The 15903-nt window shown below is 39.7% G+C and overlaps 1 protein-coding gene across 9 annotated transcripts in view; it reads right to left on the bottom strand.

Moving 5' to 3' along the window:
* RASGRP3 (RAS guanyl releasing protein 3) overlaps positions 1 to 15903 on the bottom strand; it is an 88757-nt gene that overhangs the window by 56453 nt on the left and 16401 nt on the right. For 3 of the 9 annotated variants that reach the window (XM_019653824.1, XM_019653820.1, XM_019653827.1), the window contains exon 1: positions 7070 to 7471. The exons of 4 other annotated variants lie outside the window; for them this stretch is intronic. The gene's annotated coding sequence lies outside the window, so the exon portion shown is untranslated. Of the gene's footprint in view, positions 1 to 7069; positions 7474 to 15903 lie in introns of those variants that run through there. 2 more of the 9 variants (XM_019653829.1, XM_019653828.1) reach the window with 2 other exon arrangements.

The following is a 15903-nucleotide window of genomic DNA, read 5'->3' as shown; positions in this document are numbered from 1 at the left end:
ATTTTAAGTGAACTGTCACTGCTGGTTAATCGGCCAGGTCCTACAGTCATGGTCTGTTTTACACCTGTCATCATGTGAGATAGTATAATCAGTTTTCAGTGCTACCAGCACCTGCCCAAGGTTCAGAGCACCACGGTTGATAGACTCTCAACCATAGGAATAGGATGAGTGTATTCTAGGTAGGGGCTGAGAGGACGCTGCAGGACACAATCATGAATCCATAGAGCCCTAGGACATTTCCTTGTCCTACAGCATCCTTCTAATGGAAATGGCTATGTATTGGGCATGACATAATGTCAGTTGCATGGCAAGGACAACAGAATGTGGACTCCACCCAATGGCTTCTCTTTGCATAGTGAGCATCAGTTTTTAACATACACATAATGAGAGACGGTGTGATAAGAATAGAAAAGGCATGCATTTTGTTCCTAGGCAGACTAGGACCAGAACCTAGCTTCACTCCTCACTGGCTTGTGATTCAAACCTCTCAGAAATTTAGTTCACTTCTATGATAATGTCAACAACAATGTCTACCTCTGGGAGTTGTGAAAATAAACATCAATCTCTTTCCTCTCCCAGTAGCAGACTCAGTTTAAAAGCCTATCATGGAAGGAAATAGAAAGAGACAGATTCATCTTAGAATCTAGGTGACTGAGGAGAGAAAGAGTCTACTGAGAAACCTCAAGCATCAACATTCAGACTGAACAATGTTCTTGCCATAAAAAAATAATGATCCCTAAAACATCCTGTCAACTCATATGATTTTGAATGGCAGGCATTCCATGCATAAATGAAATACTTTCTACTTTTAAAAAGCAGAACTGAAAGTAGAGCAGAATCCAAAGTCAGTCAAATTGAACCTATGGTATGAGTTTTCCAGCACCAAATATGGAAATTTAGTCAGTTCTTCTATTTTAAAACTGTTTTAAATTCTTAAGTCGTTTATGAGCTCCAGAAATCTATATTAACCTGAGATTTGTGAACATTCATCCTTGACAGTCACAGGGTCAGTTGTTAGAGTGTGGTTGGAAAGGACATTTGTTCCTAGCTCCTTGATTCCAGGTCTAAGGAATTCTAGGAAACCAGTTTGGGTGGTTTTACAGTGTCTAAATTCCTCAAAAGGAGTCCCTAGGTGGTACCTTCCCAAAGTGAAATTATGTAAAAGACTCAAAAAAAAACAACAAAAAAACCCCCTTGATTCAGCCCATTTTGAATTTTTGGATGAAAGGAAAAATATTACTTTCTCAGAACAAAACAGAGGAGTGACTCAACAGCCTCCTTTTCTCTCTCTCTCTCTCTCTCTCTCTCTCTNTCTCTCTCTCTCTCTCTCTCCCCCACCCCACCCTCTCCCTATCTCTCTCCCTCTCCCTCTCCTTCTCTCCCTCTCCCTCTCTCCCTTTCTTTAACATGAAGGCTGATTTCATGGCGGATTCATGGCCTCTTTGCCTGAGTTCTTCTCCAGTCCATTGCCTAGCATTTGGCTAATTCATCAATCGCTAAGGTTTTTACCACAGTATAGACCTCAGAGAAGAAAAAGAAAAGCAATTAAAATCATGTATGCCCATTCAAATTTGGTTACTTGTCTATAATTTTTGAATTAAGCAGCAACTAAATAGTGGAATTAACTATGCACTTAACTATTTCCATGATATTATCCCCCATTACTAGTTCTCTGTCAAAGATTGCACCTGGAACACATTCAAAGATGAAACTCTGAGTACACATAATACTAAAGCAAATCAATGGCATAATGGTTTATGCAAGGGTCTTGGAACATTTTGTAGGGTGGGAACAGGTCCACCTAAATCGACACTAAGTTAAATATAAAGATACGGCAGCAACCGACAAATAGAGAAGCCTTCAGAAAATAAAATCACCAATATGCTCATAGAAACTTTAAAAATGTTGGCATATCTGCAGCTACATAACTCATTCATGTATTTAGTTGAATTCTCCACTTAAAACAGGGGCATCAAGGTTTGTTTATATGGCTTCAAATCCTAAAGATTGTAACCCACCATTGCATTTTCTTTGCTTTTTTAAAATTTTCTTTTTCTCTTTGTCCTCTTGAAAGGCGTAGAAAGTTCTGATTATTACAGTGGTCACGGAGGAAAAATACTCTTTGAGTCAGTTCATGAATTACATATTTTTCGGGATTTTTTAAAGTCAAATAAAGCAAACTTTCACACTCATACTCAGAAAAAGATGCTTTAGAAAGAAATGCTATCATAGCCATTATTATCATAAAGCTGTTCACTTACATCTGCACCACCCTCGCCCCCACCCCCCGACTCCCTGGCTCTAAGCCTTGGCCATCACCATGAGCGGCTGCACTGTAAAATCATCAGCGCTCACGCACTGTCGTTTTTACGGCCTTGTCAACACACTGATGATGCTGTTCTACAATGAACTGGATTGCCATAGCAAAAAATTGAGTAGTGGTGAAGATTTTCAATTACTCCATCAAGCGAGGACTCTCTCAGTTGTGGGTACCTAACTTCGTAGTGGGACATGGTCGCAGTGGACACTGTTCCCGGTAGTCAGAGTACACTGTTTCCCATGGGCATGAGGGTACTGTAACCAGACAGAGCTTCCAAGAACACTGATGGTTTTGTTGGGTAAGAAGAGTGCACACTGAACATCAGGCTGCATTTTTTATATCTGAAAAAAACAATCAGAGTTCTTCTAAAGCTGAATATTACATCATGCCATAGTTGGTTTGACTCCAACTTAACCACACTGGGTCTGCAGGGGAAGAAAATGACCACTAGGTTCCTTTAAAAATACCACCCTAAGCAAATACTATTGTGTCTATAACTAAGCTGACCCTTATTCTGAAGCCAAGTATCCATAGGCTTGGACATACCATCAATGACATACGTGAAACGGTGGATCATGAATCAGTCATCCATTCAGCTTTTGTCCATCAGAATACAAATCATAGCACTTTTGATCACAAAGGACAATTTCACAGATATCATTTAGAAGCAGAAGATTTAATTGAGCTCTGATATCGGGTCATCGGGAAAGTCATGACGTATTTTTCTATGTTTTTAATGCAAAAATGCGTCATGACTTTCCCGACGACCCAATAGTTCCTGGATCCATGACCATGGACAAGTCACTCACTTACTCTCATTCTCAATTTCCTTACTGTAAATGTGGTGATTGCATCCTCTGTTTTTCATAGGATTGTAGCAAAGTGCAAAAAAGTATCCAATACTGGAAAATTCCCATACAAATGCAGGAGTGTGTCTTCTTGATATCGTGGGCTTGAAGACAATCAAAGCACAGAGAACCTACACATACAGACTTAGAGATACTACTGTGATCATTTCAAACGGCAAACAAAACCAGGTTTCCAAATCCATAGAACAATGGAACGTGGCATACAAACAGCTAAACAGCTCCAAGAACTGTAAATGAGCAATCCAAATAAAGGGAAAGGGGGGGGCCCAAGGGAGTTAACTCTTTGAGAACAGTTTCTTTGGAACACATAATCTGGCAAACACAGAAACAAAACAAGCCCTGCATCAAAAAATTTGTTTCCTTATCCTGAATGTTCCCAAGAAAATAATCAAACACTGTTTTGCTTCATACCAGCTCTGACGTATGATTTGTGGACCTTGCTGTGATTTTGTTCGAGTCCGTCTCATGTGTCTCCATATAATACCCATCGAACTACACCGATTGCTATGCAAATAAGCAATATCCAGCAAGAAATGGAGGTAATTTCCAGTAGTTCTGGTTTAGCAAACTGTATTGCTGATGGCTCCTGAGTTCGTTTTAGAAGCATCAAGCAGGTGAGAAGCAGATTAAAAGTTCTCTTTTCTTGCTATACATAGCTTGATCTTCAAAATGTGTCATCTTGTCATAACAGCTTTGAAACAACGTTGATAACTTTCTCAAAGACATCCATGAAAAACCTGTCTACTTACTTAATTTTCCATCTGATGAACCAAAGGCCCTTTCTGCTAGTTACGGACTACTCAGGGCTCTTTCTCATTGCCACCCTTCATTTTGACATTTAACCACGTGGAGAAATATAGAGAGCCAAGATACATTTTTTGAAGGGTTCAAGAAGCAGGTTTCTCTAAGAGCTCTGTGTCTGGCTGGTGACCCAGAAAAGCCTCAGGTTCATGGCTGGCAAGTGAAAGGGCCCGTCTTTAAATCTCTGGCAGGTAGAGAGATGAAGCCTGCAACCGGCCAAGGTGGGTGCAGGGAGCACCCAGTCGGCAGAGAAAAGGCTACCTCTCTCCCCAGCCATCCCCACTGTTCCACCCAGTCCTCTAGCCGGTGACCCTCCCTCCCAGCTCAGAAGAAGTGAGTAAACAGAGGGAAAAACTGTATAGTTTCTATTCATAAAGAACAACAACCTACATGGACAACCAACCTTCCAGGTTGAGCCACAAGGAACAGTCTGATAATAGTGTTATCACCCCTAAGCCGGCTATTTGGGGTGGGGCATGGGTGGATAGCTGTCCTCCAAAGGAAAGGAGGGATGGGAAAAACTGAGGAAAAGGCCAGAAGGGGCAGGCAGAGCAGTGTGTTCCTGGGTAATAATTAAGCTCTCAGTTGCTGTTCCTACCAATGTGAGGACCATCACTGAACTGATCTCGAAGAGAAAACATACCGCACGTCACTGATCCTATACAGCTTGGGCTTGGACTGTCACAAAGGGAAACCTCACCCTTCCTGCCACAGAGAGTGCGAAGGGGCCACAGCACACATTGCATGTCTAGTGGTATTGGGCTGAAATAGTCTCATTTGCATTTCATAAGCTTTTACATTTAACTGTGTGGGATTAGCATATGCGTTCCACTTTTATTTTTTAACATGTACAGGTTCTGGAGTCAGATCTAGGTGCCACTTCTGCCTGGGCCAAATGCAGCCAAAGAGCTTCAAAGGTCTCTGAGCTTCAGTTCCTCCAACTATAAAACTAGAATAATAATATATAGCACATAGACTTATTGTAAGAGTTATATAAAAATAAAGACACTTACTTAACATATTGTCTGGCATGGTACGTGCACAATAAATGTAAGTTAAAATTATTAGTGTCACTACTGTGATGGTAAAAGTAGCAGGAGCCTTGAGCTCTCTTTTCTGGCTCTGTCACTAAGTAGCACTGGGACCCAGATAATTTCGCTATAATTTCTTCTCCTGTAAAAGGAAGGCGTTATATTGCACATCCTATAATTCCTATCCACATCTAAACATCTTTGATTGGATGGACTATACGCATGTAAAATAATTATTTTTATTATTCTGTTATTAATATTTTGGAATTCAAGGTATCATTGGGTTTTTCAAAATAATCTACAGACTTTAAAATTCAGCATTTGAACAATTCAAAGGATACGTTGCTGTTTAGACCCCCCATTTTACTTGTGGGTGGCTCTATTATCTGGGGACACAATTTCACTGCAACATTCTTTTCCACTATCAGCCTGTGGAAAGAGCGAAACTGTACCGGAAACAAACTCCCTAAAGAACAGCCCAGCAGGCAGCCAGCGCCCTGCAGTCAGATAGGGAAGTCACTGGGCCATGTGGCCATAGGCTGACCCAGGGATCTCACACAAATGGCATAAAGAGGAATAGAGGCATTGGAAATATGTTTTTTTTTTCTCATTGAACACTCTAGGTTTTGTGAATTCTACATTTTAAGGAAATGAGGTGGTGGGATGGCAGAGCATCTGAAACTCCTTCCATCCCAGATTTTTGGCTGATGAGGGACTCAAGATCAAACTGCGGCAGAGCCAGCACACTCTGGGTCATTTTCAATCCATTTCCACATACAACAAGGGGTGGTGGTTGCCGAGGAAGAGCAGTGCTTCTTCCAGGCAGGAGGCAGGAACTGCAAGAACACTGTACAACCTGAGCATATATGACAAGCCATTATTCAGCTGGGGAAACACTTCAGGACACCCTGGGCTTGTCAAACGCCAAATAACTGTTTGCTAAGAATCCAAGTCAAAGCAAGCACTTTCTGCAACCCCCTCACCCACCCACCCCCATCCTTTGTGTCTAAGCAATCCAGAAAAAGGAACTTGTTGGGTTATCTCCCCACAGTGCTCTGATTCCAAAGCCTGAGGTTTACATCATCGAGTCAGGGTTCTCCCCTCTCCTTTTTCCCTTTCCTTTCATCTTAAACATTCTGTCTGTGACTTTCACAGAAGGACAAAAGTCCCCAAACAACAGTTCTGCCCCAGGATGGTGCCTGCTTTGCTGCTTTCCCCAAAGCAAGTTCCACTGTTCCCCGGTGGACCAGAAAAGGAACAGGTCTTCTCACTGATTTGGACACCAGACACCGCCAGCTCTGATCATCAGCTTCAGGCAACACTTTTATAACCCAGCCCATAAACAAGGTAGCAAGACTTAGAGCATCACAAAAACACGAACTTTCCCTTATCTAAAATAAGGAAGACCAGGACAACTAAAAATTTCAGCTCTCAAGTGAGGAAGGTGAATTAACCTGTTGAAAAAAAGATCTATAAAATGTATCTTCCAATGGATGAGAAAGCATGCCTAAAATCTAAATCTAAATATTATTTTGTTAGTTTTCTGTATTGCAGATTGTTATACCTCGTTAAATCAGATAGTCTTCAAAATTGACTAGCAATGGTCAAGTCAGGCATACAATAAATTCACAAGTTATTTCTCGAAACACAAATTTTTCAAGTTTTCAATGGTAAAACTGATTAAAATTAAATCTAGTCATGAACTCACTTTAATAGGTTCTCTCATCACCTGAATCTTGACTTTGAATCTAAACACCACAGATCATAAAAATCCCAAACACTGGGAAATAGACTAGCTATTTTCTAGATAGGAGTCAAGCAATAGGCCTCATTCGTCCTTAAAATTAGAAAACAACACTGCTGAGAATAACAGGTTCTAAAAAAAAAAAAATCAATAAAAGTGAAAATGGCTATTAATAACAGGTAACTCCTTTAATGCCAGAGGGAAACAAAAATCAAAATTAAAAACTGTCAGTGCCTTGCCCCCCCTTTCCACCCCTCCCCTCCCCACAACACACACGCACATACACAGCTCTCCAGTTACTTACTGAGGCAGCTCTGTCCAGTATGCCTCACACCAGCACCCTGCCTGTCCAGCTGCCAAGTGCCGGAGCTCACTGCAAGCAGCTGTTTCCTTCAAGCTGGGGCTCTGTGTCTTAACCAGTCACATGTGCCTCCTGATAAATACTGCCGCCTGCCAGGAGGTCAGAAACTGAAGATCATTATTCTCCTCATTCGCAAACCTTCTCTTAACCCCGAGCTGGCTCAGCCATTTCATTTTCATACAGAGCAGGGTATTCCACAACGTGTTTTCTTTAAGCGACCAGCTCTGAACAGCTGATAAGTCACACTGGAGGGCAGGTCACTGCAAGCGGAAAGTTGATGTGTTCGTGGGAGGGAGAGGGGGAATACGGGGTGGGGTGAGGAGCCTGGCAGTCCCGTGCTCTCTCATCTCACTCAGGTTTACACGGGGGCCCTGGGACAGCAACAAGAAGGAACCACAGACTGGCCCAGCAGGTGGAAACCGCTCTACCTTCCAGGCGCCCCTGGAAAATATCAATCTGCCGCTTCTGTCTTGGTTTCGTTTTCTCAGCATCCCTGTTTGTTGGGAGAGCCACAAGGCTGAATGGACTGTGCTGAGGAAAACAGACTAACAACCGAAGAGTGCTTTGGTTTAATTTCAACACAGCCAGGGCTGCTGTGCCAAGCGATGTGGAGGGGCAAATGTGGTGGTGGTGGCGGGGGGGTCATGAAGATCATCAAATGCAGTTTTATGGAAAGAGCTAATGGAAGTGATTTCAGGCCAAACTTCCACATAGTTTTATCTGTTGGAGGGTGCCAACATTTGGGGGCACCGCAGGGCAGTTGAGATTGCCACCTGAGGCATGAAAGGGGAAATAAAATATTATCATGAAATTTACAAAGCACTTTACAGGTGTGCTTCTGCCCCCTTTGGTGTGTTTGGAAATTGGACCACACTGCTGCTTCTTGTGTGGCTCACAAAGGTGGCAAGCCACCCTGGATGTTTTGCTGGATTCATGCTTCTCACCTAAGTATACTTCTCACCTAAGCTGATTTTCCCATCCCTTCCGTTTCATCCCTGTCTCCAAGGAAAGACCTTGAGCTACCTGACTTTGGATAGTATCTGACCTTGTGTAGTATCTGCCTTCTTGGTACAGTAAGAGGGTCACTTCTCAAGATCAGGGCCGGAGAAAGGTAGAGTGAGATATGACAGAGTCAGCTCAGCTGGCAATGTGAACATCTGAAAAGATTTAAAAAGGTTAAAATGCCCCAGGGGATTTCTGAACCATAATGAGCCTGTTAAACTGTCAACCTTGATTTTTAATAAGTGAGATCCTACTCAATAAAGGAGCCTGTGTGGGCAATGTTTCATATCTGGGTTTTGTCTCATAATTATTTGCAGTGGTAATCAAGGCAGAAGTTTTCTTCTATACAGAGGATAGAGTGTTCTTCCAAAATAACAGAAAAAGACCAAAAGACCTCAGGCTGGCGATTCGTTCAGGAGACTAATTTGTTATCAATATGTGCGAGAGCCCAGTGTGCAAATTGAAAAAAAAAATTGCAAGCTTCAAAACATATCCCTTTTTAAGAGTTCAAAATTAAAATTGGAAAAACAGATATTGAAATTCAATGTGCTAAAATTAAAATGCATGTCACCTTCATAAACATTTCTCCTTCGGTGCTGATGTGACCATAATTATTCAGAAACAGAAAAAGAGCCTACTGAAGATCTGAAATACATATGTTGATTTATTTATACTTTTTATTTATAGTCACAAACTTTTGTGACCTTACGGCATCCATCAATCACTTTATTTGCAACTGAGTGTTAATTATTTTGACAATCCATTGCATACCACACAGCCAAAGAGACACTTTTGGAAACCCTTCAATGACCCATAGAGAAAAACAGCCTCGGGAAAAGTAGGCGCAGAGATTCTTCTCTTGTTCTATTGAAAGATAGGAAGGATGGATCCCTTATCATACCGTGAGGCAAATGTCAGTGCAGACCAAGGCCCTGGACCCTCCCAGCAGGTCCCAGGAGTGTAACGGAAGGTTCCACAATGAACCTTCCAGCCTTGCAAAGAAATGTGGAGACGCCACTTCCCTGCCCATACTGCCTACAGGTTCCAGTCATTTCCTCCAACTCAAAGAGAGGTGCCCTCCCCCTTGTCAGAGGCCATCCATCCCCTGGGCTTTGTGTCTCACCTGCGGCTTCCACCTGCTCAAGCTCTTTCTCCAGCAACGCCTTCTCTCCTCCCGCTGTCTGCTCACCCTCCTTGTTATCTAAGCACGCGTACGCTGTTTTAACATTTTTTTGATCCTTTACTCCTTTAATTACTGCCCTAACCCACTCATTCTCTTCACAACTAAGTTTCAGGAGAAACACTTTTTGTCTCCATCATCTCACATCCCATTTAAGCCTCAACCTCCTTGCAGTCTGGCTGCTTCTTCCCTCTTCACTGAAAATGCTTTCCGCGAGTCACCAAAGACCAAGACTATTGGACACTGTTTTGGCTTTTCTCTTTCACGATCTCTCAGCTGCATTTGACCCAAATGACCAAGCACTCCTTAAAATATTCTCTCGTAGCTTCTTAAAATTTTACTCCTACCTGCTTCAGCCGCCTATGTGGACTTTTCTTCTTTCTGCTCCTTTCTACTCCTTATGTGTAAAAATCCCCTCTTTTTTTTTTTTTCTATTCTCTAACTTCTCTCATATGCCTTAATTTATTACCGAATGACTCTAGTGGTTTCCTAATTAGTCACCTTGCCTCCAAAAGCTTGTCTTTGCCTTTAATTAACTTATTTTATTTTTTTACACTTTTGTATTGAAAGCCTCTCAGGGGCCATGGTGGTATCTTAGGCACCTTTGTATTTCTAGAACTTATGACAGGGCTGGAATCCCTCTTTTATATATTCCACTGCTGTTTTATTTCTCACTCTATACTACAATTAGGTCTTCATGTGTCTACGTTCCATCTAAACTTTGACAGTCTTAGAGAAAGCTTATGACTTACTCATTTTATATCCTGCAGTGCCTAATACAATCCCCGACATGTAGGAAACACATAGCTGAAAAACTGCTGAATGAAGAAATGAATGACTAAAGAGCAGGATCTCCTGTCTAGCCCTTCAAGAAAAGATACAAGTTTACAAAATTTGATTTTTTTTTAGGCCACCAAAATTTTTTAACTAATCCCCCCAAAGAAATTATTTTGGCCACATTCTCTGACTGCACTGTAATAAAACTATAAAATAATCATGAAAGTGTAAGTCAAAGGAAAGCCAAGCTTTTGGAATATTTTTATAACTCTTCTTTTAAAAAACTCATTGGAGAAGAAATCAAAAAGGTAATTACAGGGCCGGCCGAGTGGCACGTTGGTTAAGAACTGGCTTGGGATGCCAGAGGGCCCCAGTTCAGATCCCACATATGAGGGCCAGTGACACTGCCCTCTACAGCTAAGATGCTGAACAACAGCTCAACCTGGAGCTGGGCTACCATGAGTCGCTGGCGACGGCGTAGGCTGCAGCCCCTGTGGCAGCGGGCTGCCATGGGCTACCATGTGTGGCCAGCAGCCAGCGTGAGCAGCCATCCAGAGGCCTGCGGCTGAAATGCCTCGCCTGGGAGGGGTGCGGTGATGGTGTCGGCTTGGGCCAGTGAAGTGGCGTCCTCCACAACTAGACTGAAGAACAAAATGACAGCAACTTGTCTGTTCCCCTTCCCCTGGTTCCCCAGCACTGTTCCCATCCCCCCAATTCCCCAATAAAAATATTAAAAAAAAAAAAAAGGTAATTACAGAATGCTGAGAAGGAGAAGAAATCAAAAAGGTAATTACAGAATACTGAGAAGTTTTCAATAATGAGAACACGACATATCAAATATTGTGGGCAGAGCCAAAAGAGTTAATAACAGGCAAACTGGCCCAAGAAGTAGTTGAAAAACAACAGATCAATAATCATGAAAAAATGTACAAGTTATTGAGAAATTGTTTCCAAGAAAAGCTTTTAGTCCAAATTACTTGCACAATCAACTTCTCTAGAAGCTTCTAGCCACAGATAATTTCCAGGCTATATAAAATGTTCAAGTGGGCCAAAGTAACAGAAAGCTAACATAATACCTCTGATTTAAAACAAATAAACTAATAAAGCATAATAAAGGAAACCACAGACTAACCTCACACCCTGGAGATCTAAAAATATATCAATATTAAAGAGTGCATTAGCATAACGACATGAATCAGTCACTTGAGAAAAGATTTTGGATTAGCACGATAGGTAATCTTGAAAAGCCTTTTGATAACATTTAATATTAATTTTTTAAATTAATAAAATGGAGTTAGGAGAATTTTTCTTAGCATGCTAAAGTTATCTGTGTAAGCCAAACACAAGCAGCATACCTAATAATGCAATATTAAAGAAGTACTAATATTAAAATAAAAAACAAGAGAGGATGCTCGTTGTCACTACCACCATTTAGCACTGTTCAGGGCATTTGAGCCATTGAAACCAGGCAAGAAAAAGAAACTAAAGAAGAATTATGAGAAAATGGGAGACAAAATTATTCAGCTTGCATGTTATAATTGTTTACTCAATAGAATCAACTTTTTTAAATGTTTCAAATAATTGCAAATGTCAGTGAGGTGAACAGTTACAAAATAAACACAAAAAATTAATAAAATTTTCCATATAACAGCCAAAAACTGTTTTAAAACATAATGAAAGAAATCTCATTCATAGTGGCAAAAACAATAATAAAATTTCTAGGAATAACTAAAAAAGTGAATAACATATTTTCAAAATATATAAAATTCTTAGAAAATATTTCAATAAATAGAGAGTTATATAATTTTCAAGGAGTGGAAGACTCAACATTGTAAAGATGTCAGTTCTTCCCTATTTAACTTATAAGTATAATTAAATTTTGGTTGAAATCCCAAAGAGATTTTTTTAAACAGGCTAAAAAATAAATCCTGAAGTGTATTTGAAAGAATAAAAAAATGAGAATGGTAAAGAAAATTTTAGAAAACAACATGGCGGGTAGTAGGTATTAAATAGACTAAAAACATCAAGAATTAAAAGTTTGATACTGGGCCAAAAGAGGCAGAACAATGGAACAGAACAGAAAGCCCATAAATATAAATACAAGTGTTATATTAAAATGTTTCTTTGTTAAATATGGTATTTAAACCCATTGGGGGGAAATGGATGATTCAATAACTGGTTGAATAGTTAATTATTATAAAAAATAAAGATGTAATTATGATCTCAGACCATACACAAAATAAATCTCGAGTGGACTAAAGAGTTAAATGTGAAAATAAAACCACAAGCCAACTTGAAGAAAATCATGTGATCGTTTTTATAATCTTAAAATTTTTAATCATGATTAAATACTTTTATCATGAAATTATTTTAATTATGATCACAAAAGCAGAGACCATAAAAAAGAAAAATTTTAAATATTTAAATGAATAAAACGTAAAATTTATGTATGTCAAAAATAACCCCATCATAGCCAAAATTAAGTCACAAATGGCAAAATGAGATTAAAAAGTAAAACCTATATGATAAAGGATGAATAACCTTACCATATAAATAGCATTTATAATTAACAACTGGGCAAAGGATATTAGAAGAAATATAAATGACCAGTATACATATATAAAAAATAATTTAGTGACCTAAAAAAGGTACAGATTAAACGATAGGATACCATTTATTATCTTTAAACTTGACAAAGATGAAAATTGGTAATTCCCAATAGTGGCAGGAGGTTTGGAAAATGGCACTTTCATACTCTTCTGGCAAGAGTACAAATTGGTACAATTTTGTAATATGTAATGTTACAATTATGTAATACAATTTTGTAATATGTAGCAAAAGCTTTTAAAAATATATATAATCTGGATTCAGCAGTTTCTGTTCTAAAAATATATCCCAACAAAATCATATGGATTTTCACATGTATAAGGATGTTTCTCATGGCATTGTTTATACCAGTGAAAAGTTAGAAACAATCTATGTGCCAAAAGTAGTTGAGTAAATTATAACACATTCATAAAAGGTAATAGCACTTTGCAATCATTATAAAATAATATTATTGAACTATATTAAAATGCAATAATATTCACCATAGGTTAAGATAAAAATACAAGTTTCCTTAGTGTGATCTTATTTTTCTAAGAAAATATTAATATATGTAAAAGTCTGAAACATTACATATCAAATTTTTAACATTGGTTATCTTTGGCAGTTGGGGTCACATACAGGTTTTCCCCCCCTCTTTGTGATTATCAGTTTTTTTCTACTGTTTCTATGATACATGTGTATCAGTTGCTCATTCTTAATTGAGATCTTTTTAATATAAGAAAAGAGATGCTAGACCCGCAATCACACTGAAGTACTTCAATCACCTCCACAAAGAGGAGAAAGCCTTTGACAAGAAACATGATCAAGAAAAAAAGGACCCAGAGCAGAAAAGCCTGACCATCCATTAACAAAGGGAGACACCTTCTCCAGACTAAGTCTCAATTCTCTAACTTTCTGGTCCTGGACCCAGTATTTGATAGCAAGTCATCAAGAGTGGTGGGACCACCAGGTTCAAAGGATGCGGGAAGAGGAAGGACGCCTGGTCTTGCTGGAGCACCTTGGATTCAGTTTCTCAGAGGCATCCTATGGGCCTTTGTGCCTATCTGAGGCATTCCCTTATGTAGACATTCCCAAATGGTACCTATCCATCCTATGCACACCTGGCCAGATAGCCCATCCATCCCATGCCAGCTGCTCCTCCTGAAGTTGCCCATCCATCCATCCGCCTTGTGCCAAACTCCAAACAGGCGACACCAATTTGGTGACACACCCCCTGCTGGCCAATTTGAGGTACTAACACCATATCACATTTCCACCCCCACCTTTCAGGGAAATATTCTCTGATTTCTTTTTTTTTTTCCCCATCTTCCAAGTATTCTTTTTTATTATTATTAGTTTATTAGTTTCAGGTGTACAAAGCAGTGTAATAGACATTTCACCCCTCACAAAGTGATAACCCCCTTCCCCAATCTACTGCCCCTCTGACATTGTATATATCTATTACAATTACATTAACTCTATTCCCTATGCTGTTCTCCCCATCCTGTGACTATATATATATATGTATATATATTAAAGTATAGTTGACATACAATATGCTTTGGCTTTAGATGTATAGCGCAGTGGTCAGGCATCTACACCATCCATGAAGAGGTCTCACACCATCCATGAAGAGGTCTCCCTAATAAGACATGTGTCCATATGACACCCTACAAAATATTTACAACATTATTAATTATATTCCCCGAACTGAACTGTCTTTCATATCCCTGGGGCAATATTGTAGTTACTAATATGTGCTGTCTAACCCCTTCCCCTTCTCCCTCATCTCCACCCCACTCCCAACTAGCAACCATCAGTTTTTCCTGTGTCTCTGAGACTATTTCTGTTTACATTTCTCATTTATTCAGTTCTTTAGATTCCACATATAAGTGAGATCATATGGTATTTGTCTTTCTCCGACTGACTTATTTCACTTAGCATGATGTTCTCTAGGTCCATCCATACGCTCTCATTTCTCGACTTCAGTAAATTCTACCTGGTCATCTCTTTCTCAGACACATACACTTTTTGGATTCCTTCTCGCCTTCTCTTTTTTCTTCCAACATTTGTGTAAGTATCAGAGAGAACTTTCTCTCCTCGTCCTGTTCTTTCCCTTTCCATCCATCCACTTGAGCCATGTGAGAATCAAAGTAAATACCCAGTCACAATCAGTGACCGTAAGAGCTGTGCTAGCAACATGCCTGTACTAAACAGAAAGAAAATAATTGTGAAAGAATCAGACAGAGTTTTTAATCTCTCATCCCCTAAACAAAGCAAATCATTGTCAATAAATGAAAAAATACAGGGTTTGTGTTTGATGTGCTTTAAGGGTTCACCAAAGTGCATGACAAAAATCTCTGCTCTCACAGTTTATAATATCTCTGGGAGAAAAGTGGAACAGGTAGAAAGCCACATATAGGAATAATAATTATTATATATCATAACAATTAGTACCTATTAATATTATAATGTATTGGGTCATCGGGAAAGTCAGGATGTATTTTTCAGTGCTTTGCAATGCAAAAATGCATCATGACTTTCCCAACAACCCAATATTATATTAATATATTATTCATAATATATAACAAGCTAAAATCTGCACAATGCTCATTTAATTCTCACAGTGGTGCTCAAAGGGGACGCTATGATTACCTCCAGATGGCCTTTAGCGAGCTTAGCTAGCCTGCCCACAACTAGGAAGCACCAGAGAAAGAGAGGGAAATATTGGATGTGAGCCGAGGTCTGTCTGACTCCAAACCCTGCACATTTACTCCCTAAAATGATTTATTAATAGTCGTCATAGAAGTGTTCATAGCCTCGCTTGTCTTTTCCCAGTTGGGCCTGCTTACTCTCAAACACAACAGCCACGTCTATTGTAATTCACTTTGGGGCCTCACGGTTGGTATCACAACAATAGTTTCCTACTATTATTATCCATTGCAAACGTGTGCTATTTCAGACAGTGATACCTGTTAGGTGGGTGTGGTGCAGCCTGGAAGACTAAGTGGCATTTAGAACATTTTTCTGTGGATAATGCCTTCTATGGATGAAAAAAATGCTGAGTTCCAAATAACTGATTTACAAGTGAACCTTCGGAACACAAACCATTCATAAATTGGAGACGGGCTGTATAAAGATAAAAAGGGGACTTAATAAGGAGGGTAACCTCTACCAGAGGAGGCCTCTGCAGAAGGTGCCTCCACAGCCTCGCATCTGCACCACCCTCCTT

The sequence above is a fragment of the Hipposideros armiger genome, unplaced genomic scaffold (assembly GCF_001890085.2).
Source record: "Hipposideros armiger isolate ML-2016 unplaced genomic scaffold, ASM189008v1 scaffold_207, whole genome shotgun sequence".
NCBI lineage: Eukaryota > Metazoa > Chordata > Mammalia > Chiroptera > Hipposideridae > Hipposideros > Hipposideros armiger.
This window is presented reverse-complemented; position numbering and strand designations above follow the sequence as displayed.